The sequence below is a fragment of the Lepisma saccharinum genome, chromosome 2, assembly GCF_977018435.1.
Source record: "Lepisma saccharinum chromosome 2, izLepSacc3.1, whole genome shotgun sequence".
Lineage (NCBI taxonomy): Eukaryota > Metazoa > Arthropoda > Insecta > Zygentoma > Lepismatidae > Lepisma > Lepisma saccharinum.
In genome coordinates this window covers 68,894,987-68,920,028 of record NC_139230.1, presented here as the reverse complement: position 1 = coordinate 68,920,028, position 25,042 = coordinate 68,894,987, and the positions used below count along the sequence as shown (strand labels likewise).

General features: G+C 39.1%; 1 protein-coding gene across 8 annotated transcripts in view; it reads right to left on the bottom strand.

Moving 5' to 3' along the window:
* FoxP (forkhead box transcription factor P) overlaps positions 1–25,042 on the bottom strand; it is a 1,057,401-nt gene that overhangs the window by 109,477 nt on the left and 922,882 nt on the right. The window lies entirely within an intron of this gene.

The window sequence follows — 25,042 nt, the reverse complement described above, 5'->3', positions numbered from 1 at the left end:
CTGGCCCCCCTGTACACATTCTGTTATTCGAAATAGAATTCAATCAGGAGTTCTCATCCCATTTACTTGCAGGCGAAGGCCGTAATCTTTTAAGTAAGGCATTTCTCCGATTGCAATCGCCAGATAGAAACGAAGCGCACAGAAATAGATATCGCGTGAATGGAGAAACAGTTAACAGCTACCGAGAGGAAAAGACCCAAAAAAATCTATAAGACTGTACTGTTAAAAGAAGAAAAGGGTAGTCCAATGTTTACCCCCCACCTCCTCTGCCCGCAAAAGCATTATCCTTACAAACTGGTCGGTGGCAAGGATAAGGCATGCTGGACAATGCCATTAATCCAAAATTGCAGCATTACGGCACAAAAGTCAACGTAGATTTTTTTCCAGATAATATTACCGTATTTTTATTATATTTTTTCCGTACAGAATCGTTATAAATATTTTATATATGTATTATATTTGAAGGGCTCTGATATAAAACAGCGTAAGTGACATTTTGATCATTTCTGAGTTCATCAAGATAAAAGGTTATTAGAAGCTATACTGTATATAAATTGTTTTCGTGTTGTGTTTACCAACTTCAGAAGGCTTCACTGAGTCCAATGCAAATTGTATGACATGGCAATTTCACTCGAGAATTGAAGGATGGCACATTTATTTTGTAACTAAAAAATAACCAAAATATCACTTACCATGTTTTACACCCGAGCTTTTCATTTAATATAGTTATATTTTATTTACATATATTTATACTTTACATATTTTATATCCACAAATATTTTCACATGTGAATTGAAAACATAAGTAAAATTTTAGCAAATTTTTAAATCTGTATTTCTTTATTGAAGTGTTTCATATATTTGGATTAATCTAGAAAAAAAGTTAAGTTACAGATGCAATTAATTCAATGATTTGTAAAAAGCTCAACAGTTTTTTAAAATTCCAAAACAGCATCAAATTCTAGATGAAAATGTTCGACACTATATATGGCACAAGACTCTAAGTATGAGTGAATTTTTATGATGCTACCCAATTCTCTAGCATATTAAACTAAAAGTGAAAACGATATAAGGGTTGCTTCACGATTATCAACAGAAATTGTTTATTACGCCCAAAATCATAATTATGCACTACTGGTACACAACGCTAAAGTACCACTCCTAAATAATGCTAGTGAGTGGTATGGTCAGGAGTAAATTGCCGATGTTAGGGACTTAATAATAAAAAACCCGCTGAAACTCCTAAAACTTGCACCCTATCCCTGAAACAACCTTGCATCGTTTACTGTCTCTTGATTGTTACCATTGTGTGGCTTGTCTGACAAAAAGGAAAATAAATTACAGAAATCTTAGGGTGCGTTTTAATGATTCCATACCAACGGCAACTTTCTTCTGACAGTACAACTACGTGATCGACGTATTCGGCAATATATACTCGCACAGCTGTCTTCTATTGGGCATGTGCTAAAATTTTCTTTAGTTGAAATTCATTTTCCGTACTAAGGTAGTTTGTGAAAGAAAACCATATTTTTTTTAAAAAGAAATTGTAAAACAAGCAGAATGCAAAAAGTACAAGCTGCTTCTACTTACGAATTTTGACAGTTAAGTGCTGAATTGAAAATTCAGAGCAAGAGGACAAGAGAAAAACGAATACATAACAACATAAAAGAGAATGTTTTTATTTTTGTAACTTAATCATGAAGGAAACACTGCAGCACTTTCTTTCATGGAAATAATCATTCCCTTAAGACATTACTGTCTTCTTTTCATCCCCCTAAGTTTACTCAGAACCACAAAGGATATAAAAAAGATAGAAAAAAGGAAAAAACAAACAAGGAATGATGTTAAATTGTTTATAGGACGTTGCGTGTGAGAATTTCAGTGAGGTACCCTGGCTGTCACCTTGTCAACTACGGCCTTCCGCTGTCAGTACACAGAAAATACAAACAACGTTGTGTAGTCACCAACAAAAGAAAGTAAGCAGAGGAGCTTTTCTCGTTTCCCCCTTAAAATATTGTTTCCGCAGGAACGGGCTTAGTTTGGCCAGCAATACAAGGGCTGCCAAACAAGAGATAACATTAAAAAACACAGCTCATAATGAAGCAAGGTGTGTTATCAACATTTTTGTCAGTTGGTTGAGGATGCACGTACAGAAAACGTGTCAAATAATTCAAAATGTAAATAATGCTGTTTGATTGACACATAATTCTGCTTGCAGAGTTTAAAAAACCTGTGTTTAATAAGTGGATAAAAACGGTTTTTTTTACACACCGTTTTCATCTCACACGTGGTGACTGTAAAATTCATATTTATTTTCATAACTATAAATTTATAAACAAATAACAATTCATTCGAGTTCATGATTGAAACTTTTGGGACGAATTAAGTTTCCCATAAATACAGAAAAATATGTTTAAATAGAGTAAACAAATGTACTTTGTTATACTGGCTATCGAAGACTGTATTCTGGTCACAAAGTACTGAGCGTGAAAAACAGTAAAGGAATGAAAGAACATACCTCTAATCATAGAGCGGTTCAAACAGTGATTAACTGCTGACTCCACCACAATATTACTATAGTGTATCATCATGCAGTATGCAATAACTTCGATCACTTACACGACACCCTTAAATTACTTGATGTGGGGATTTGTAAATATTGAGTCCTGTGCAACCACAGTGCCTGACACTGTTGCGTTCAAAGAACGAATAGAAAACAATAACAATCGAAATGGCGAGAAAATGAAGACCGCCAGGTGAAACGACGTGTCACAAATGGAATTTGTTTTGAAATTTGAATTGTTTTAAAATATTCTAAAGATTTGGACAAAAGAAAACTCTGAGAGTTGATGCAGTTGAATAAGTTCCCTAGTTATTCGGTACAATGAAATAAGTTCAATGATTTGTGACGACCTTCCATTGCCATATCGTCTTACAAAAATTGCCATTGCGGTAGCGACCTTCCGTGTGAAATGCAGAATTAAGAAAAAATAAAGAGGGCTCGCTTTAGAGAGCTTTTACCTACGAAAAAAGCACAGCAGGTAGCGGAGTCGCCGAGCCCGATTAACTTGTCCTCCAGATGGTTATTGCCATTATTGCCCTTGTAATGAGATTCGGTGCGGCTGAAGCAGACATACGGTCTGCTCCCTGACGGTTCTCGCGGTAATTAGAGTGTTCCCGTGGGGAGTCCCAAAGATACGGAAACACCCCGCAAACCAAGACCACGAAAACCCCCCAGTGTCAACTTTGGGGGGGGGGGGGGCGCCTATTGACCAAGCAACTTCATTCGCGTGCCCCTTTCTATCTCTTCCCGCCATCATCTTCTTACTTCGAAAACTTCGAGACCCAAATAAATCAGGCGTATTTGGGAGAAGCCCGCCCTCCCATCACCTCTCCTTCTCTCTTGCATCGCCACAAAGAGTAGGCAGTCTGCTGATGGTTCATCGGGGACAGATTTTACTAAGATTTGGTCATTACATGGCGGGTTCCCCCGAGAGCCAAATTGAGTTTAGATCATCTTAACATGCAGGTCGGGCTGCGGGGAGAGGGAGCTCGCCCGCACTAAACGGTTTATCATCACTCCCATACCTTCATGCTTTAACACTTAGTTCCTAACGTAATTTGGTGGGGGTAAGTGAGGGTCAGAGAGAGAACTGCTATGGATCTGACTTGGAAAGCAGGTGAGAAGCGGCAGAGGGTCTACCGAGACCTGGATATGCGTCACGGCTCGGAGGGCCGGATCGGGCTTCCGCATACCAAATCGTGGCGGTCACCCACCGCGAACACAGCCCCCCCCCCCCTGCTCTAGCAACATTTTCCTTCAACCGATGCACTAAGGTGTGTGTGTGTGTGTGAGGAAGCGAGGAGGGGGATGGGGTGGTTGGGGAAACTGCAAGGCGTGCTAATGGACCAAAACATGGACAGCACGTTCCTTACAATTTCTATGAAGGGCGGTTCGGCTTCTATCCATCACCAGTCCCGAACTTGAATAATGTCTCGCAACCTCATCTGGAACGAAGTAAGAAAAAAAATAGTCCCTAGTCGAAAATTTACGATAATATTCAACGAAGGATAGAAATTGAGGGACCGGTGGATGAAGACCAAAAAGAAGAAGAAGAAAAAAAGAAAGGCAGGCGATTTCTATAAACATTACAAGCACGCTCCAGGATTAGGCATTTATATTTCACATTAAATTGGTTAAAGTTTCCCAATTTTCCGCACTGGCCCGCGTTATGACATTTGTGCCAAATCGGTCCCGGTCCCCCGCCATTAGTCAGCCAATGAATGCCCGAGAGCGAACTAGAGTCAAAACAACCGTAAAAGCCTTCACTAAATTTAAAGGTACCTACACCGGGGGAGACTGACGGGGAGGTGGGGCAAACCCCTCGCTGCCCATTCCTATTCCGCTCACAAAGGTTAATTAGTTTAATTGAGTTCATCAGACCATTGATGGAGGAGGATTGCTCATTTTCGTAAAACTCGTGAAACTTCCACCAAGTGATTTGAAAGAGTACATAGTGAAGAAATAGAGGCATGGACGTCCGTTTGATTTTATAGGCGACTGGGAAGAAATTTGCATATTGTACACCAAATTACCCTTAAGTGAAAAAAAAGGAGAGAGAGAGGGGGGAGGGTCTTTTCGGGGTTGGCGGGAGCAGAAACGTGACCACGTTACACCTCGAAGAACGAGAAGGAGGGAATCGGAGGTTTTCTTCCTCATCAGTACTTTCAAAGTTCTTCATCAATATCAGCCGTCATGCAGGCACAAACGAGGCTCCATTGTTCACACCCATGCTATCTGGCAAACATTCACAGCACGTGGAGAGGGTAGCGAAAAAAGAAAACAATTCTTTTATCCGTTACGGCATCCGCGAAACTTTTCCTAAATAAGTGCTGAAAGGAAGTTGCTCGCATAAACCTTATTTATAGGGTAGCTGCAGGGACTCAAGAAAGTATTGCTGCCACCCTCCATCCCCATTCCATATCTATTAGCAGTTAAAAGACCAGTGTCCCGTTGCGATAAGACAAAAACACTTGACAATGCGAAACACGTACGACATATTCGAACCAAAACTGATCGCTCCGGATACCGGAGAATACAATGTTCATTCTATTCTCATTGTCGTGCTTAGTACACGATATTGGGGACAAAAAGTTTTCGCCTGCTATTTACCATCTGACGGTCGCGAGCTCTATTCCCGATAGGAACGTGTCAAAGATACTCCTGTTCCCATAAAGTAGCACATTCTTTTAACTGTTAAAAATGATCAAAAGAAACTAACATTGTCTAAATAGAAGTATGCAAGGAATCTGCAAGACACTTCATTTGCCAAGAAAGAAATAAAATATTGATTACTTGCTTTATTTTATACGTATGCATACGTAAAACAGCAACAATAAAGATGTCACGTTCTTCGTAAGGATTGCATTATTTTTTGAATTTCTAATAATGAATCTTCCACACCTATGTCGTTACATTGTCATGAGTGTGTGTTCGATTATTTTATAATAGTCGATGAAAGATTTACGACAGTATCTGCAAGAAATATACAATAGGATGAGTTTCTACCATGTGGCAATCGTACAGTTTAAAAATTACTTTAGACATAAAATAACAACAACAAAAATAATTGATTATTCCTTTAATTCCTGTTCATAGCAAAATTGTTGGAAATAACAAGAAAAATTAAGAAAGACGAGATTATCTTCCATCGCCAGCCACTTCATCTGAACTACCACTTATTCCGAGTTCAGGAAAATTATTAGCAAAATTTCTCCCGTAGCAACAATCCATTCAGAAGACTAAAGTCCGCTTTAGACGAAAGCATTTTCCTTAGCATTTTTCTTAACATTTGTGCCATGACCAAAATGCTACCGTGTAAAGTGAGAAATCTTATGGCATTTCAGATGCCATGGCATATTTCATGGAATTTCTCAAGGATAGGATCCGATCTATTTCCGTAGCATTTTTCATAGCATAACCAATCAGAAGCAACCTCTAGGTCACGAGTGAAGTTGTAATGGAACAACGTATCACTTCACATTTTTAAATCACGATAATTATTCAATTGAGAGGAATTACGATTCGTATAAAATGGTTTTAGGTAGAGAAACATGACGCTGATTAAATATATACTCTACAACGTTTACTGTATACGTATTGAAGAATATTTTTGAGTTGTTTCAATTGTAAACACCGTGCACTCGACAGATATGGTGGAACTCGATGTGCCTATCGTGCTGTATGTATCATACAATGTAATCTCAACAGCTAACCGAAATGTTCCATGAAATGCTTCCGTGTAAAGTGCTATCTGCTATAAGATTTTTGGAAGCATTTACATAGCATTTATGCTAGCGAAAATGTTAAAGGAAATGCTTTCGTCTAAAGCCGGCTTAACTACGTGAGATCCTCATATTAGTCCTTACGGGAAAAAATAAGACACAGAAGGAATTTACTGAAGAAACAAAAATGAAAGTACAGAAGATATGAACTGAAAGAGACATGAAGAACTGTGAAATGCTTATAAAAACAACAAAATAAACTCGGACACTGGCACAAAAGAAAACGCGGATGAAGATCACATTCCATTTACGAAGATGAGAAATACCTAACTTCGCTGAAAATAAGGAAGAATAAACTGAATGCATAATTTGTATAAAGTATTTCGATGAAGAATGGGTGCAGTATCATGCGTGTAATGATGAAGAAAGCATATTGTACGTGAAATTACTCGTGAACGGTGCAAGAACGATGTTGGACTAGAGACTAGATTCTATGGTTTTCAGAAGAATTTAGGTTTTCGGCTTATTAATCGGCAAACGAAATACCGCTCCGGTAATGGACGGCGATTTTTCAATTTCTTAAAATGTTACATTATGTTGTTGTCACTCTCATTTGTACTTTCAACACTGTTTTCAGCATTAATTCCCTGTTCTTAATAAAACATGTCTTGAGTAAAATATTATATTTTTCCAACTCCTGTTTTAATTAGTAATTTTCTAATTATAATCAATCAACTTACGAGGTCCGGTACCCTAAATCAATATTTTCTCCTGAATATTAACTACGCAATAGTTTTCAGAATATTGGATTTGCAGTAAGATAAAGGCCGCCGCGTTCAATGATGTAGAGTTAATGCAATTCAAAGAATGAGCACGTCCGTAGTATTTCCCCACGAGAAGACACATTCAATTCTTTGTTTTATTTTGACCGTCACACTAATCAGTAATATTGGAAACGTTGGCGTTAAACTGTAACTTTGTCTAAGTCTAAAGAAGCATATGTAAAAATTACACAATGGTATCATCGAAGAAAAAAGATGCAAATAACCATGTTGTAAATGATATTTGTAATAAACAATGCTTATTATTAATACTATGTACTTCTCGTGCGTATGAAAACGTGCAAAGTCTATCTGTCCAATAGCGTCATTATATCAGTATTCGATTTTCAAAACTGTTATGTCGACGTTTCGTTCCTTCTCCTTAAGTGGTACCTAAAGCACAAGGTTAGTTCTGCCCGACCCTGTGGCCAAGTGGTTAGCACATCGCGCTGCGACGCCAAGGGTCCCGGGTTCGAATCCTGGTCGGGCTTGGTTGTTTGTGAAAGTCCATTCATCAATTTCATCATTTCATCACTCATCCCCATCTTCGCAAATTAGCCAAGAGGCACAAAACGCGAAGTAAAATAAACTAAATCAATTAATCAATAAAAAAAACAAGGTTAGTTCTCGCCAATTTTAGAAATTTATGGGCAATCAAAATTTCATAAATATATTTTTTACGATATTTTCAAGTTCTATTCATTGGAGAGTTTAATCAAAATAAACAAACGTTAATTCTCCATAAAACAGGCATTATTGAGTTCAATTTTGTCTGAAAAAAAGTCAAGACGGGAAACAGACGAAAATTTGGTAGTATCGCTCCGTATTGTAATGTTTGTGTGTGACTGTGTATGTGTGGAAAATATATTACTCTGATTCAGAATATTCTTATTTTAATGCTGCATATTGTATGTTATGCGATAAATTAATTTTCACAATGAAAAATTGCCGGCCTTCACATCATAACATATTATTGCTAAATTATCATTTTTTCGTCGTAAATATTTTCTACAACGTTTTAAATTAATAACAATATATTCGGTGTTGCCTTGCTGCTAAGAGGATAAAGAGAAACATTAGTTCTTGGGTTTCAATTGTTTGCATTGTTGTTACAAATCCTTCAGCGCTAATTTGAGTTTCTCTATTAGCTTGAAAAGTGTATATAATTTTAGCTGTCGACTCGTATTACTTGAATTTGTCCAAGGAACAATCAAAAATATGAATTCCATTTTGCAGTATTTTAAACATCCATTTAAGTGCACCAGAGATTGTGCCAAATTTAACAAATGTGTATTTAGCGTTTATTGTCATCATATTAATCAAGCCTGATTTTGGGCCGAGCCCGTTAAGTGGTCGACTTTCGATCTCGCCACCAGAGAGTCCTGACTTGGGTTTAGGTATTAAGTGTGAGTGTCTATCAATTTCATCTATCATCGCTCACCCTCATCGTCGCGATTGTACAACAGTGGAATAAAAATGACGCTAAATGACAAAAATACAAACACAAGCCTGGTTTCATTCTTTCTGCGAATACTTACGAAAAAGGGCGTTTATGTACAGAAACAAGTAACATGTCTAAAAACCAATGACCTACTGTTCTCAGAAGAGCGTGATAGCCATCGACCATATAGCGTTCCCAGAAAATTGGATTCTTAAACTTCTTTACGTATTCATTGCTTGAACTTTTAATCGTTCTTGAGTGTCCACGTCACTGGGTTGTCCATCTTGAAGCAAGAAGGCCTGTCCTTCTCTAATCTTCGACCAAATCCAGATGACCTTTCACGATAAGCGATTCTGTGCAATGGACAAAAAAGTGGACAATACACTGGACTGCGTTACATCGGTCATACCTGCTGTGGTAGCTGTCAACGGAGGAGCACGTTTACATAAAATATTTAATTATTTATCCTCCTTGTTTCGCGTTCCTGCTCAGCAGACAGTGGCTGATCCGTCCGCAAGTCCAAAGTATCTTGCATTATTGATGGGAAGAATAGGAGTCAGATAGCTTATGTGACAGCACGGAGATATACACCGCCGGAACCAAAACACACAGTTTGCTGGTTGTCAGGAAATTGAAGAGGAAATGGATTATATTATTTAGCCCAAGTGCGGTCCGGATTCACACGTTGATTCTATTGATGTGTTCTGTCTTTCGCTTCTAGTCAATACGGACTGCTTCGATTGTTTTGTGAATAAACTGTACTAATCAGTATTTATACTTCACTCTTCTGCTGACTAAAAATTGCAAAACGTTTAATTTGAATTATCGTTTTCGTAATTAAAAACTTCCACTAATATTTACACCATCAAATAAGTTTTAATATTTTATATACAGAAAAGAAAACGTCAAGATTATTTTGAAAACAATTCGAGTGATTGATTGTTTGATTTGGTTTATATATACAGAAAACGTCAAGATAATTTTGAAAACAATTCGAGTGATTGATTATTTGATTTGGTTTATTTAACTACGTTTTTCTGCCACTTTTCGCTACTCGCAAAGATGAGGATGAGTGATGATATGATGAAACTGATGGAGGGACACTCACAAAGAACACCAATGCTCATGCCTGGATTCGAACCCAGGACCACTGGCATCGTAGCGCACCGCGCTAATAACTCCGCCACGGAGGTCGGCAAAAACAATTTGAGTTTTCTTGTCTATTATTTAAGCTTCTATATTCAATTCTTCATGATTTTCCAAATTATTTTAATTTAATAAAATGAGAAAGGTAAATAACATATTTTGCATTTCTGGAATAATTTTATATTTATACCCTGGTTACAGTCAAAGGTTGTCATATGAAAGTTGGCCTCTTTTTAACCTAATTGAAACTTTTAAAAAATGTACGGCATTATGCTTTCTAATTCACTGCATTATGCTTGCTAATATACTAGCCCTGTAACAACAAAACATGCATACTTTCTTGGCGTAAATTATTCGACGCTTTTTAAATTAATGCAAGTTGATGATTGTATAGAAAAGTTTTCATACTTTTCTTTTCACACTGTTTAGTAATTTATGCTAAACTTTGTGCAGTAAAAAAGAAAAAGAATATGTGATACTATTGTGTTGCAAAAAGCAAAAGGAAAATAGAATACATTTCATGTGCGACGCGAAATAAACTTTCGAGACAACATCTAAATAATTTCTTTGATATCTCGAGTTGTATTCTAAGTTAATGGGAAAGGATTTTTCTTTACATTAGCAATTAAATTATTACTTTATTTTCCTTTGGAAATGGTTGTTTTAAAAAAGTAGTGTTTCGACTAAATAATTATATGATATTTGAAAGGTACATTTTAATATAAATTCTTAAACTCAATAATATATTTCTAATAGACCTCATCCAATTGCACTTTGGATACAAAACTACCATTTGATTGAAACTGATCTCGGGGCCTCATTCGAAACATGTATGAAACATATCACATAATAGCTACATACCCACGCCTCCACATAAAATTTTGGTCCCTTGTAACAAATAAAATACAAAATTTTCCATGTGGGAGAATATACCGAAATTATACTAAACGTGAGTAAGATAAATAGAAAAATCTCAATCACCAACCATTTATTCAAAGGCAGGTTATTACTTTCTGTAACTTTGTACTTGCTGAAGAATTTTTTTCAACATCAAGATCGAATTTTTAAAATAGTGCCATGGAATAAACAATTAAATAAGAACAACAATTTTGCATTAAAACGTATAAATCCTTACATAACACAGCTCCGCTTATTGCAAGAAATGAGACCCTAACACCGATGAATTTCTGGTCTACGTATAAGAATAGGGTAAACGATTCCTTGTAAAGAAAAAGTCACGATTAACTTTATATTTTATAATTTCATAAATCATTTGTATTCATTTATTATATACATATCGAAACATATAAAGGAACTGTTCTTAGATATTTAAAGGATTATTATAATTATTTAATATTTAAAAAGATCACTATAATTATTTAATCATTCGCATGGGCCCACTTGATAGCGGGCCCCGCAGCTGTGGGGACCAACTGTCCCCCATGTCGAGCCCTATACATGCCACACTTGAGTAATTAATAACATATATTCGCTCGTTATGTAATTGCTTACTAGTTTATTACTTTTGTAAATGACACATTACAATAGTTTGTACATAACTAAAGCGTAAATATATTTTTTCACATATTTTTATAAGTATAACTGGTTAACAATAATAGATAGCATTTCTGCTTCGCAATAGTACATGTTAGATTTAAAGCTGACTAATGACATTTATGCAGAAAGAATAACGAAAATGTATCATGTCCACATTTTCTTCATAGCTAATCAAATTATTTTCCGTGAGTAATATTCGAATCTACATGTTTGTTACAAGTGTGAACCACTACGCGTTTAAAGTAATGTTTATAAAACGATAGAATGTAGAACAAACTACGAAGTAAATTGTAATAGCACACTTTAGATTATACTAAATAAAGAGTACAACTTTACAAACTTTCCCAACAATCCACAGAACGAAAGTATTTTTTAATGACATGCTTGATGTTCATATGTAACCTGATCAAAATATGTGATCCATCATATTTCTCAGTGTAAATTTAGCGAAACCACGAGCATATCAATCTCAAAAAACATTAGCAGATTTGTAAAGAGGCATAATCGATCAATTTTATTTTATTTCATTTCTTAAGGAGATTACTAAATAAGGCTACGGATTAACAAAGTAAAAAGACGAAACGGCAGTAGTAGATAAAGAGAAGAGGACTGACTGTGCCAATACTATACGCATTGGAACACACCCGAGCATGTGTCACTGTGTCAAAGTAAAAATTGCCGCAAAATTATGAACAAGCAAATAATATTAATGAAAATCAACTAAAAATTTCAATGATAATAGCACTAAACACGCATGATCTTTCTGAAATAACATTTGTTCAAAATAAATATTGATAGAAATACGTGGGTAAAATGTAAGTACATGACAGCGATTAAGACAAGAAACCCATTATAAACGGTAAATAAATTCGCTATTGCATTGTTAATTCTGTAAGTAATATTTCTTCAAGTGAAACATAGAGGGAAAATTAAAGTTCGTTAATCGATAGTGAACACCCGATGTCTTTTTCATAGGCCATTTTTAGTCGTCTTTCATGGATGACTATTTTTTGCCAGTGTGCTCTCCATTAATTTCCTTGCATGAGAATGTCTTTTTATCTAAAAAAAAAAAAAAAAAAGAGAGAGGGTCCTCGCAACTCGAAACGCACGTGACATTAATAACCCATTTTAGAAGTATACATGTGCATTATACGTGCATTAATAATCAATAAAAACAAGTCGTTTGCAAAATATAATCTTTCCGCTTCGGTAATATATCTAAATATATTACAATAAAGACGTCTTTTACTTTTTTTTTCATATGAAGCATTCCGTCCGGTTGTAATATTTTATGGTCCATCAACCTACTGCTTCTCCCCCTCCTTTTTTTAGTATCTGTTTCTCGATCGGCAACCTCATGACAAATGCATTCTTTCTGTTTGCCGGACGTCGCATTATAGTACGTTTGTAACTGCACATTAAATACGATTACGAACGATAATCTTTGTCTTCATGGTGCCATTCGGTAGGCCGTTTCATTTACTCATTTTGACGCCCGCAAGTACGGAGGGTGTCGAGTCGCGACACTTCGGTCTCCGGCTACTAATTGTATTTACTGCACTTTCTAAATCTCCATTATCCGGAAAATCACCCTCTTTGTTACGACTGCAATTTCCAATATCCTACGAAGGAGTAATGTCCAAAGTGCAGAAATTCACTTGACTGATCTCCCGGGCTTAACACGTGGATATATTTCAGGGCGCTTACCCGACCGCCCCCTTCCAGAAAGGTTGACAAATTTCTCATTTTAGAAGAAATAAACCAGGTAGTGTCATTGTTCCTTCCTCTTCCGTAATATAGTGCAGTCCATTTTCGCTAATGTCTATGACTGCTGAATTTCACACATGAAAGTCCATTTTACGACGGCATATTGAATAAAGGCGGGCCAATCCTGTTCGTCACTGTATCCATCTCCCTCGAAATGGCAATAACACCGACTCTGATTTACGAGGTCCGGCGAAAACTGTCGATACTAGCGCCATCTGGCTCGGTCCCGGCGTGCGCCGGACAGCCGTCATTTGTTACTTTCTCAAGTTGGGGCCCAAACAAATCACGCAGCTGACCGGCCCTAGGGAGGACAATATTAAATAAAGCTCTCTTTTACATAACACTTCCTCGGATCGAGAAAGCCCGAAGGAAACTGCCCCCGAAACAAAAAGGGGGGAGGGGGGCTCGCGAGGGAAAACAACGGAAGAGCGGCCGTTAGGCTTATTTATTAGGACGCAGGCAGGCGCGTAATTTGCATCACGTGAGCTAAACAAACATTTGAAGACGCGCAGCCGATCCGCTCGGACTCATTTCAGGCTATCAGGAAACAATTTCTTACCGGGTTGTTACGGAAAGAGTTTTCTTTTTTACACAGGTGACACGGTGGGAAGAGGGGGACAAAAAGAAGCAATGAACAGAAATGACCCAGCGTTAATAACTATTAACCTTTGAGGGAGCGCGCCGTGATGTCGGGATATTGAGCGGCGGGCACCGAGCGCCAATTGTTCGGCGAAACATGCAACTACAGCGCCGCCGCGTCAACCGGCAAAACTTGAGAAATCTTCGGACTTTTGCAGAGCATGAAGCTGCGTTACAGGCGCGCTCCAAAACAACACAAACAACCCACTTCCTGCTCCCGCACGTTGTCCGATTCTCCCTCTCTTATCTAAGTAAAACCAGATGAGCCAAAAACAAGGGAAAGCAAGTTGGCAAACACACGGGAAAGGGGGCGAGCGGAAGAGGGACGCGAGGGGAGACGTGACGAGAGGGGTTGGGTGGGTGTCGATGAAGTGCGGCACAACAAGAAAGAAAGCAAGAAAGTTCGGGCAATAATATTCATTCACCACACGGGGAGAGACAAATCTTTTTACGTACCTTACACGTTTCTCGAGCAATGTTGTTGGGCTGGTCCCCGAGTTTCGCGTGCGTCTTCCCTCTCACCTCCTATACAACAATGCAATATTTAGCCATATATCCCCCCACTCATTGGGATACAGTATCACATTTTCAACTTGTGACCATTGATTATTTCTTTCAGAGCGGCGAAGCGTTGCGCGAAAAGGGCGCAAGGGGACCGAGCGACCGGCGCCGGGACTACTGCGCCGCTTGGGCCCTTTTTCCGCGGTGCTCCCCAAGCATCCACTTTATTTCCGACCAATGAGAACTCGCCATGATTGACAGACAATCTCGATGCCGACCAATGGCATTTTCCCCGTTGTGGTGAGAACGTTTAGCTAATGTTTACACTGTAAATATTTTCCAAAATGAATCGGATAATGCACCGATCGCTGAGAGCAGCGCCCATATTAAGGAGTTTGCCCCGTCTTTGTCCTGACGGAACGAGCTAACGAGGTACGTTCGGGGGTTAGGTCTAGGGATAAAGTATTATGAAGAAAGGACACATCGTGGCCCAAAAGGCACGGGGAATTTTTCTCTTTTCTTACCCACCCCCCTTCAACATTTGAATCCGGTGCTAGAGGTAGGGGGGGTCTCATTTCCAGAATCCCGGCCACTCTCTCACCCATAACCCGCCAACCCTCAACCCACGGAACCTCGCCAGAAGGAGCTGCTCAATAAAACGATGGCAACAGCTTATAGATCCGAGAGATTACCATGGAGTCTTCTATTTTTCCCGACTCTCAGCAGTTTTACACAAAAGTCAGAGATAGTGCAGCAATAAATATTGACTGACGCAAATGGACACAGATCTTATTGATCATCGCCGAAGAAGACTTCAAGGGAGAGAAGTAAAGGGGGGCGGGGGTGTTAGAGACTGAAAACGAATGACAACGTTGGGGATGAGGGTGAGAAACTGGGAGGACCAGACTGCGTTTGAAAACGTCACAATTTCCAGGGAGGTTTTTACACGTCTAGTGTTTACCGTGAGGCCCCTGGACCGGTCATTTCTTGATGCCATATTCAGGTCCATAAGCCTTTCCCCCATAAAACATTCGGCCGATGCGAGCGGAGAGGAGGGAGAGGGGGGGGGGGGGCTAGCACAGTTTCCACAATGGTTCCACGTGTGAAAATGACAGAACAAGGAAATTTTCTCCGGAGAAAAGAGATGGAGATGGAATAGAGCTAAGAGCCCTTCTGCTGATCATCTCTGACGGACAGAGTGTATTAGTAAGCGCCTGATTCTGAGACATACAAGAAAGAAAGATGCCTCCTAAGTGAAAGATAGACAAAAAAAAGAAAAAAAAAAGACTTACCAAGTAAAAAGATAAGATACTTTTCAAACACTGGCTGTCCGTTTGCCGATCAACGAAAGCAAAACTGCTTGAAAGGCGTTACGGCCAGAAAGTGGCGTTGGGGGGCTAAAGGGGGGGCACGGGGAGAAGGGAGAAAGTGGTGGTTGCCGTTCACTGCACGTTAACCGTACCAATAAAACTTGGCGACCTTCCGCAGCTCGAAGCCGAATCTGACGGTTTTATATGCCGTGTTACGAGGCATAACGAGGTACGATAAAGTGGCCGCAAAGTAAAATAACAGACCACCTGCCATACGTCTTCTTTGGTGGTGGCTGATCATAAGAAAGCAAAGTTTCTTTTTTAGCCCGCGTCGTCTTTTGCCGACACTGATAAATATTTAATTACTGTTGCCAAAGATATGCGACGAAATTCCGTCACGATCTGCGCCCTTGCGGAAACAGAGAAAACTTCTCGGGATTTTCCTCCTTGTCCACTAAAAGCCTGGACAAAACCAGAATACTAGATTAACTAGATACGTGCCTTGTTTGAACTCGGCGCGAAGAACGCAAAAGTTAAGTTTGAACGCTCTGTTAAATGTCCCGTTCCAGAACGCAGCCCCCCTGAGCTTCGTTAGCAAGGGAGAACGGAACAGATGTGCAAATTGCTTTGCATCCCGTGCGCGCCCACGATGGAGAATCTGCAAAAGTGTGAAAAAAAGAAGCAAAACTTACAGAATGCAGAAAGTTTCATTGTCACATGCAAAACGCCCCCAGTGTTTGTTACAAATTATGACTCGTGTTAGTGCCGTCGTGAAAGAGCTATTCACATGTCACCCGAGAGCAGTTCTCACAAGGACCTCGCTTCCAGTCAAGAAATGGACGCGCTAACAAAACAGAAAGTTTTCCGTGAAGTTGAAATACTGACTAAGGTTGCTGTCAACTATCTCAGCTTTGTCGTAATTGTGAAATGCACCTATTCCAGCACTCATTATTTCAAAATGGACGGGGCTGTTAACTGTATTTGATTCTTAAAAAACTCAAGAACTATGTTTCAAGTTTAGTTTAACTCTTGGCTATTTTACAATCACCCTATTAAAATGATTTTTTTTAAAAGTGAATAAAATTAACAGTTCTTTTATTAATACTCAAAAAAGACAACCACGATACACACTGTATATATCCTTCCGTTATCATTACCGCAATGCTGTCACAAGAAAAGTATATAAGGAGTATATTAAACACCTTAGAACAGTTTACGTGCACTGCCTGTACACATACCTTGCACAAATATATGAAATTCTAATTAGAAAGAAATCGGACTAATTCAATTGTGAAAATGCTAAAAATGTGAAGTGAGTTTTTGCATCTGTAAACGTACACGTGAATATATTGTAGCCATGTGATCACCTTAGACTAATAGGGTCACGTATAAGCGTGAGAAGAACGGACATTTATATTTATTTAAGATACTGGGGGAAAACATATTTATTAATTTATACTGCTGTCACGCAACTATTTGGCTGAAAAAAGGAGAACGACGAAAGGAGTCACATGCTTCGCAATGTAAAAAAATAACGCTATTCGACATTTCTCAGCTACACGAATTTTCTTTAATTGGAAAAAAATGGGTTTCGAAGTTCCCAGTTCGAAAACTCTGAAGCAAAAAAGGTGATTATTCTTTTTGTGCATACCAACGATATTTCTCGGAATTTTACCCATGCAGATGTTCTGTGAAGGGAGTTGCTTGATATCGTTTGGCACTAAACAATGTGTATCGCTAAAGCACCTCACTTCAAAACTGTTATGGGGTCCAAGTTTATATTCCTGGTGGGAACACATTTCGATGCTTCGGATTCCACTTCAAACCGTAGTTTCACACACGGCGAGCCTAAATTGAAGCCTAAAGCGAGTTTAAACATTGCTATTGTCAAATTTCAGAATGGTTAATTAGAACCAATGAGGTCACTGCAAATAAAAAGAATGTGGCAACACACGTGTGTGAGGGTGGTAATCACATTTCAGGTTTGACAGCTGTGGCCGCAAGCACGACACAAAATTTCCTTTGGCACTTTGTGTTAAAACGTGTCTCGTTTGAAGAACAACGCTACCAAGACAGGACGAGTCGAGACTACCTTTTATAAACCTAGACGATAACGAGTATACCCTACGAGACTTGTCGAGAACAATATAGATGTCTGTAAAATCAAGACGAAACCGAGACCTTTTGTTTCGTTCGAATTTGACTATGTTAGAATGAAGAACTTAAAAATGTTCACTAAATCAAAATTGTTCTATTATATTTTTACATATTTATATGTATTATTAAGGTAAAAATGTAAATTTCATTCCAGTTGTGTACAAATGCCTTGTCGAAAGCATGAAAACACGGTAAAGGGGCTTGAATGAAATAGCTCTGTATGCGTACAAATGAATGAGAACTACCTATCTTCATGTAGGCAGTTATACAACAGCAATCTCATGGTTTGTCCAGAATCGATCAAATTAAACATTTCAAATATCGTACTAACGAATAAATGAATACCGGTAAATATTGACAACACTCTCAGTAGTAAGTTTACTCCGTAAAATAAAAACAGTAAATATCCCTGTTTTTACAATTCTAACATTTCAATCACTGTATAGATAATTGATATGGTCTCTACTTCCTAATAATATTTGAATTGTTGAAAATATCCACTGTACATTGTTGAATGACCTACAATACAAATCTGGATGTTGGCTTATAAAGAAAAAGCGCCGGAGTGCACTATTATTGATTTAAGGTATGTTGGTGTTGGTGATTGTGTAATCAGTTTGCTTATATATATTTTGATTTTCCTTCTCATATTTCCCTAGAGCATCGAGGCGCTGTTTCCATCGTTATTAATAACCACTCTGAAAATGTTTGAAATGCTTTGTGCAATTCGGGGAATTAAAACCCATTATAATTTATGCCAAAGAAGAAGTTTATTTATTAATTGATACATATTAACCACACAGCATGCAGAGGAGAAAAACAGTTGTGTTAACAACACATACTTTTAGATGTCGGAGAATTAAAAAATAGCAATCAAGGGAAATTAAATAACTGTGAATACACTGCGTGTATTTTATAAATTCATGACTTCAATTGTTAGTAGCATCCCGAGATGAGAAATTAAATTACTGATTATTTTCCATGAGAGCCAAGCATATACGTTATCTTATCACTATGAGAAGATTTTACGTCGCCAAATTCTACTTTGGTGATTAAGAACAAACAGTATTGAATTCACGCAGTCCTGTATTCAAACAATTAAATATTTATATTACGATCACTGCAAAGGAAAGCACGGAATAGTATACTATGATAGAAAATTATATATTGTCGCCTTCTGGAATTATGCTTCTTCAATGCTTTGGTAAAGAACCAAGACTAATCTTAGCTCATCCCATTAACTCTGTTCGAATTTAAAAGTTGAAAGAAAAGGTTACAAAAGCTGGCTTTATGGACTTTGGGTAATGGAATTCGAGCCGAAAATATACGAAAGTCTAATCTGACCCTTTACGGAAAAATACTAATTTGTGTATTAACGAATAAATTATTACACAAATTCGTGAAAATCCAGAATGAAGTTTTTTAATGATTAAAAGAAAGTTCAACAATTATCAATCAGTTTCTGGTTTTAGCATTGGAGATTGGTTGAGGAAGTGGAAAATCCTACAAATGATTGGCTATAGTGATACTTTTGGGGTTTATCTGTCAATTATGCTTGTATTCTCAAACGATTAAACCCTTTCACCGTCCGCTGAAAAAGTTAGGCTCGTACTCCGAACTAAAGGGATGAATATTCAAATTCCTAATAAGCTACTGTCAGGAATGTCACCATCAATAATTTCAAGTAGATATGATTCATTATCGGCCTATTTAACGTAGTCAATTTTTCCAGTATTCGCCACACATACCAAAAGACCTTCAACGTATAAATTATAATTTCAGGTTACAGACGCGAATTATTTTTAGAGAATTAAAAAGAAGGCTGGTGTTATGAAAATATGCATTAACTACGTTCTGAATGTGCACTGGTAGGTATCGGTAATGAAATTCAGTGATTTTATCATTTCAGTGAACATTTTATTGAAATGCAAATGAAGTAAGTTTTGGTTCATTCAGTACTGATTGCTAAAAAATGTGGAATTCATGTTATCGTAGATGCTTTTGTGAGTAAGTAACGTCTATTCAATACAAGGTGTATTCCAAATTTTAGATAAAAATCATCTGTATTCCGAAATCTTACTTCCACTGAACTTTTATTGAAATGTTTGGATTTTTAAGTAGTGTGTGATCTATACTTAGGGATTGTGTCTGATCTAAGAAAATAAATATGTGTACGTATTTACATATCTCTCTCACACACATCACTCTTCCATGCGAGCTTGCGAATGAAGCCGATCTCCGTGGCGGAGTGGTTGGCACAGCGCGCTGAGACTCAAGAGGTTCCGGGTTCGAATCCCAGCCTGAATACGGGTGTTCTTTGTGAGTCTCTCTTCATTAATTTCATCATTTCAACACTCATCCTCATCGCCACGATTAGCCTAAAGTGGCAGAAAAGCCACGCTAAATAACATAAATCAAATCATAATTAAAAAATCAAACATGCATGCGAAATCTGCTTCTTACCGAAGAAATTCCCACACACACTGGTGCATCTTCACAATTATTACTTCCCGTGGAAAATTATGTAAAACGGCTAAAAAAACGAAATTAACATTAGTCTTTGTGACATTAGTCTTTGCGAATTATTTTGATCCTCTGATAAAAATTATACTGCAAAAATGAACTGCTGATGTTCATGGAACAAACGTAATCAGCAACATGTTGTGTTCTGTGAGAATTCGCTACTTACATGCTTGCACTGTTAGTTGTTAAGTGCGCGCCTAAACAATAATAGCCATATTGTTGCCCACAGGGATTCCGGATTTGAAACGATTTTAAGATAACGAAGAATTGAAAAAGTTCTCTCTGCATTATATTACTAGTTACATCACTCAACACATATGCTACTTAGTAATGAAATTCTGTCGAACTTTGTTTCACGTCCACTTTATGCTCAGAGTTGACATATGGTTTACAGTGGGATCCGAACCACTGTGCGATGTGCCGCCACCGGGAATCGAACCCGGATTTCATCATTATGAGGCGACAACGTTACTATTATGCCATCTGGGTCTAATAAAATTCTGCCTGTGACACAGAAGGGAGACAGCTCCTCAAGAACTTTCATTCATGAAGTCCTGGTCTAATGATCAGCGTAACGTGCTGGTAAACTGCGATTCCTGGATTCGAACCACGGGCGATTGATTGATTTGTTTCATTTTCCTTCGCCTTTCTGCTACTTTTGGCTAATCGCGAAGATGAGGATGAGTGATAATATGATGAAATTGATGAAGGGACACTCACAAACACACATGCCCAGGCCGGGATTCGAACCCGGAACCCCTGACATCGTATCGCGCTGTGCGAGCCACGGACGAGTTATGGATGTTCCTTTGAGTTCCGTCACTGGGTTATTACTACCATTAACATCGTCGCGATTCAGCTAGAGAAATGGAAAAAAGCGAAGTAAGATAACTAAAGAGTTATCAACAGATTTCCATAGTATCCTTTTATGTAAAATAATAGCTTGAGAACGTCTTCTATAGCGTTTCCATCTGTTATGACGACGGTAAGGAGTTTACGTTTGGAAACGCCTGAGAGTTCTGCTTCCCGCCATGCTCCGGGTATTGCGCTGGAAGTATAACTTTCAGGCGGAGTGTTCCCTTTTTTTTTATAAGTTAGGGTCTGAAAGATTCCACGAAGAAGCGCCGAGTGTCTTCTCTGCCCTTCCCCATCCTTCCCTCTCTCTCTCTCTCTTTCACCCCAAATCATTTATTCCAATCTCGGGAAATATTCCGCTCCACGCATCGCGGACCATCGGTCCAACAAATAATCGACAAGGGTGTCAACCAAGAAATAAAAGCAATTTCGTTGATACCCATCTTCCATTTTTCTCTCTCCTCGGGCTCTCGACCTTATCCAGGACCCGGGTAATAATCTGCCATCGGGAGCCCCGCTCAATCAGATGGCCAGCCCGATGTTTTTAACTGCATAATCCTGCTTTTTCGTGGCCCCCATTTAGTAAAGGTGGTATCGCGGACGACATTTGTCAAGATTTATTACGAACGCCACGATAGGGTAATAGCGTCCGTCTTTTTATTGGAGGAGACCTTCGAATGCCGAAGATCCAAGAAAGAAGGTGATCTGATTAACGACTGGGCGGAAACAAAGGGTCAAGCTGGAGTTGCTGACAAACACGTCTCCTTCCAGGTAGGGGGCACCCAGCCAGCCAGTCACGGAACCGAGACAAAGCAAAGCTATAAAAGGATTCAAATCCCGCGTCGTTTTACACTTTTTGCAGGACTAAACAATTTGGTCTGGTCCGAGTAAGTAGTGGCCATTAGCCGAGCGGCCATTTGGCTCGGGCCATGCCGACTCAGCAGTCTATCCCCCCGCCGGTTATTGCTGCGGGACACGACGGTCACCAGGGGAGCCAACCCCCACCGATCTCACCCTCCCACGCCAAGGCTGCCAATCTCTAGTCGGACTAACTCCCCTGTTCTGTGTCTCCTTCTCTTCCCCCACCTCCTGTTTCCTCCTAATGAAGTGGCCAGTTCTCGAATCTCCATGCCCCCTCCCCCTTCTCTACTCACACTATCGGTCTCTGGTTCGATGCGCTCCCCTTCCACAATGTACAGTTAAAATCTTATTGCTTTTTTCTTGCCACTTACAGTAGACCTTTTTTCCACTGCGTAAGTTCTTTCTTTCCAACTCTTCGAGAGAGAGAGGAGGACGATACCACTGGAGGAAAGTAGGTAAAGGAATCATTAACTGGCTTCAGAACTCAAAATAAATCACGTACAGGCATGTTATTGAAACTGAAATCGATGGTTTATGAAAGTTCACAATTTGGCATTTCTAATCAGGATGGTGTCTCCTAAGGCGTTGATGTCCTTCTTCCCTTCACCCGGAAACGCAGTACGAAGCTGGGGAGCATCGCTATAAACGCTTCTCGCATGCAAGCGATAAAGAGTTTCTGACTTTGCGACTGTTACTAAGTAACGAGGGCATTTCCTGTTAGCAAGTGTCGCGAAAAGGTGGGCGTGGAATTTGGGAGTCGCGCGCACTTAACACCCCGAGGTAATTCCGAAAGAGAAGTGGGATGATTCATATGGGTCCGACTGCGATAATTCCCCGACTCAGGAGGGATTCACGCACGCCTTCTAGCCCATGTTGCAAAGGGTCGTGGCGAATGCCTCCATCAATCATAGAAGACGCAAGGAAGAAGCCGGAATACTTCTTCGTGCGGACAAGCCTGTGGGCGGAGTCGTCTTGTACCCACCCACTTTCACCACGCCCAACCTTGTCCCCAACCGGCTCACGCTATCGAATAATAATTACTACTGGCCCGGTCTAATCCTGTTAAGCCGAAAATTAATGAGAGCAAGGTAACTTAAAACACACAGGCATGGTGTAATTATTTTTCCCTGGGAAAACAACAAGATAAATTACATCACCGCTCCTCCCTGGAACAATGCCTGACGTCACGCATGCCTCGACGAGCAGGAACTTCCGGTCACTGTTTCCTTATTATTTCTGTAAAACATTCCTTCTCGTCTCCCGCTAAACAAACACCCGTTTTAATTGGAGTATCATTGTTTCTCCGAGGGAGGAAAACACCCCTTCTCTCCACCCCATCTTTCTTCCATCTCCAGAGAAAACCCAGACGGAGGAATTGCTTGAGTCCCTCAAGTTATTATTACATACCAAATGAGGATTAAAGTTCGACCAAATGAAAAATGAGATACAGTATTTTCTTACACGAATGCAAACTTTTCCGAGCCAGGCTGATTTCTTCGTAGACGAACGGGCCATGTGCAAATATTTGTCTTCCACTATACTGCGGCGTATTTATCATAACCTACAGAAAACAGAGACGGTTGGTCCCCGCGCAATATGCAGATCACACACAACCGCCGCAATCTGGCGGGCGAGAAGGAGGCGGGGGAATACAAGAAGGAACGGAAAGGAATAAGAAGCGAGGATAAGAAGAGGGAATAACGAAGGTTGATATATAGAAATATGAAAGCAAAGAGGGGTGGGTGAGGGAAGAGGACAAAACTTTAAAGTGGAGTGTGGAAAAAAGGAAGGAAGAGATAAAGTAAACGGTAAGGAAGGGAAGGAAAGAAAGAGGAAAACCGTTGTAGCAGAACAGCAAACCAATGTTATTGATAAGTGATGTGAAAAAAATCCACATTGAAAAATCTCGAATTTCCAACAGTCAGCACACCTGCGTACCCTGCAGCTCGTAAGTCAAAATAACATCTTACATATTAGTTTCTGAGCGTCGAATTTACATTCTTATAGATACCTACGCCGTATCTAGAGCAATAGTTTGGTACTCAAATATTCTACTGCTTATAAAATATGTTTGCATACTTTATACGTAACGGAATTGAAAAGACTGAAAGGAACAAGAATTGCATGTGAACTGCTCAGAATGTCCGTGAGGAAAAGAAAGAATATGAAACAAAAATGAAAATTTGGAAAAATTGAGATAAAATACCAAGAATAACTACAATTTCTGTGATCGTGTGGTTGAATTGAATTTCTAATATTTCGTACTTCCAGATTGCAATAGTCGTGGTACAATTATGAAATATACAGCTATTGAGATCTTGCGTCAATATTATGAAGTTTTATATCACATGGAAACGGATGTGGTTCATACATCCCCCTTCTAATTGCAAATGTTTATCCCTTGGGTGATATTTTATACATAATATCCCGCTGCTTGGAAAGAGGTTTCTGGAAGTTACTAAAATTTATCCCCGCTCGAAAATATTCAAACACAACATTGGGCTGCCATGTTGTTAGAATAAAGCAGACACAAGAGACTTCTCAAGTAGTAATATGACAGTTCTGCTGCCTCGATGGTTGACGAAAGCGTTAACAGTTCAACTCACGATCTCGTCTCTAATAGTTCTGAGGTCGATTCCCAGGCAGGGCATGGGGATTACCCTGCGCGTGTTCCCATACCCCTCCTCCACACCCGGCTATTTCAACTATTCATCCGCGTCATCGCAATTATCTCAGAGAGGTAGAATCGGAATTATAAATAAACATAAATGCAACTAAAAATGTCATATTTCTGATAGTTGACATGAAAACAGGTAACAGCATTTATTGTATTTAGAAATAAAAAGAAAGGGAGGGGGCGGCTTAAACTGTCTGATTTTCACGGCAATCATTAACATTTCATCCACTCCCCAAAGAAAAAGAGTCCACATGTCATTCACAGTTCCCTTAAAATTGTGCCAGAGTTTGCCTCCAAGAACGACGTCATTACAGTCCTAACATACTCAAGTATCATATCGTACTTCTTGCGTACCAGAGTCGAGTTAACAAATAGCCTTCTTAACTAAATGTTCCTTTTCGCGCTTTGCTAGAGATCTCACGTTGCGGTAAGACGAGAAAAAGGAATCGTTCATTCTACGTGGAACTCCACTTTGTCCCTGTGTATACTCACAGGACAGGGTG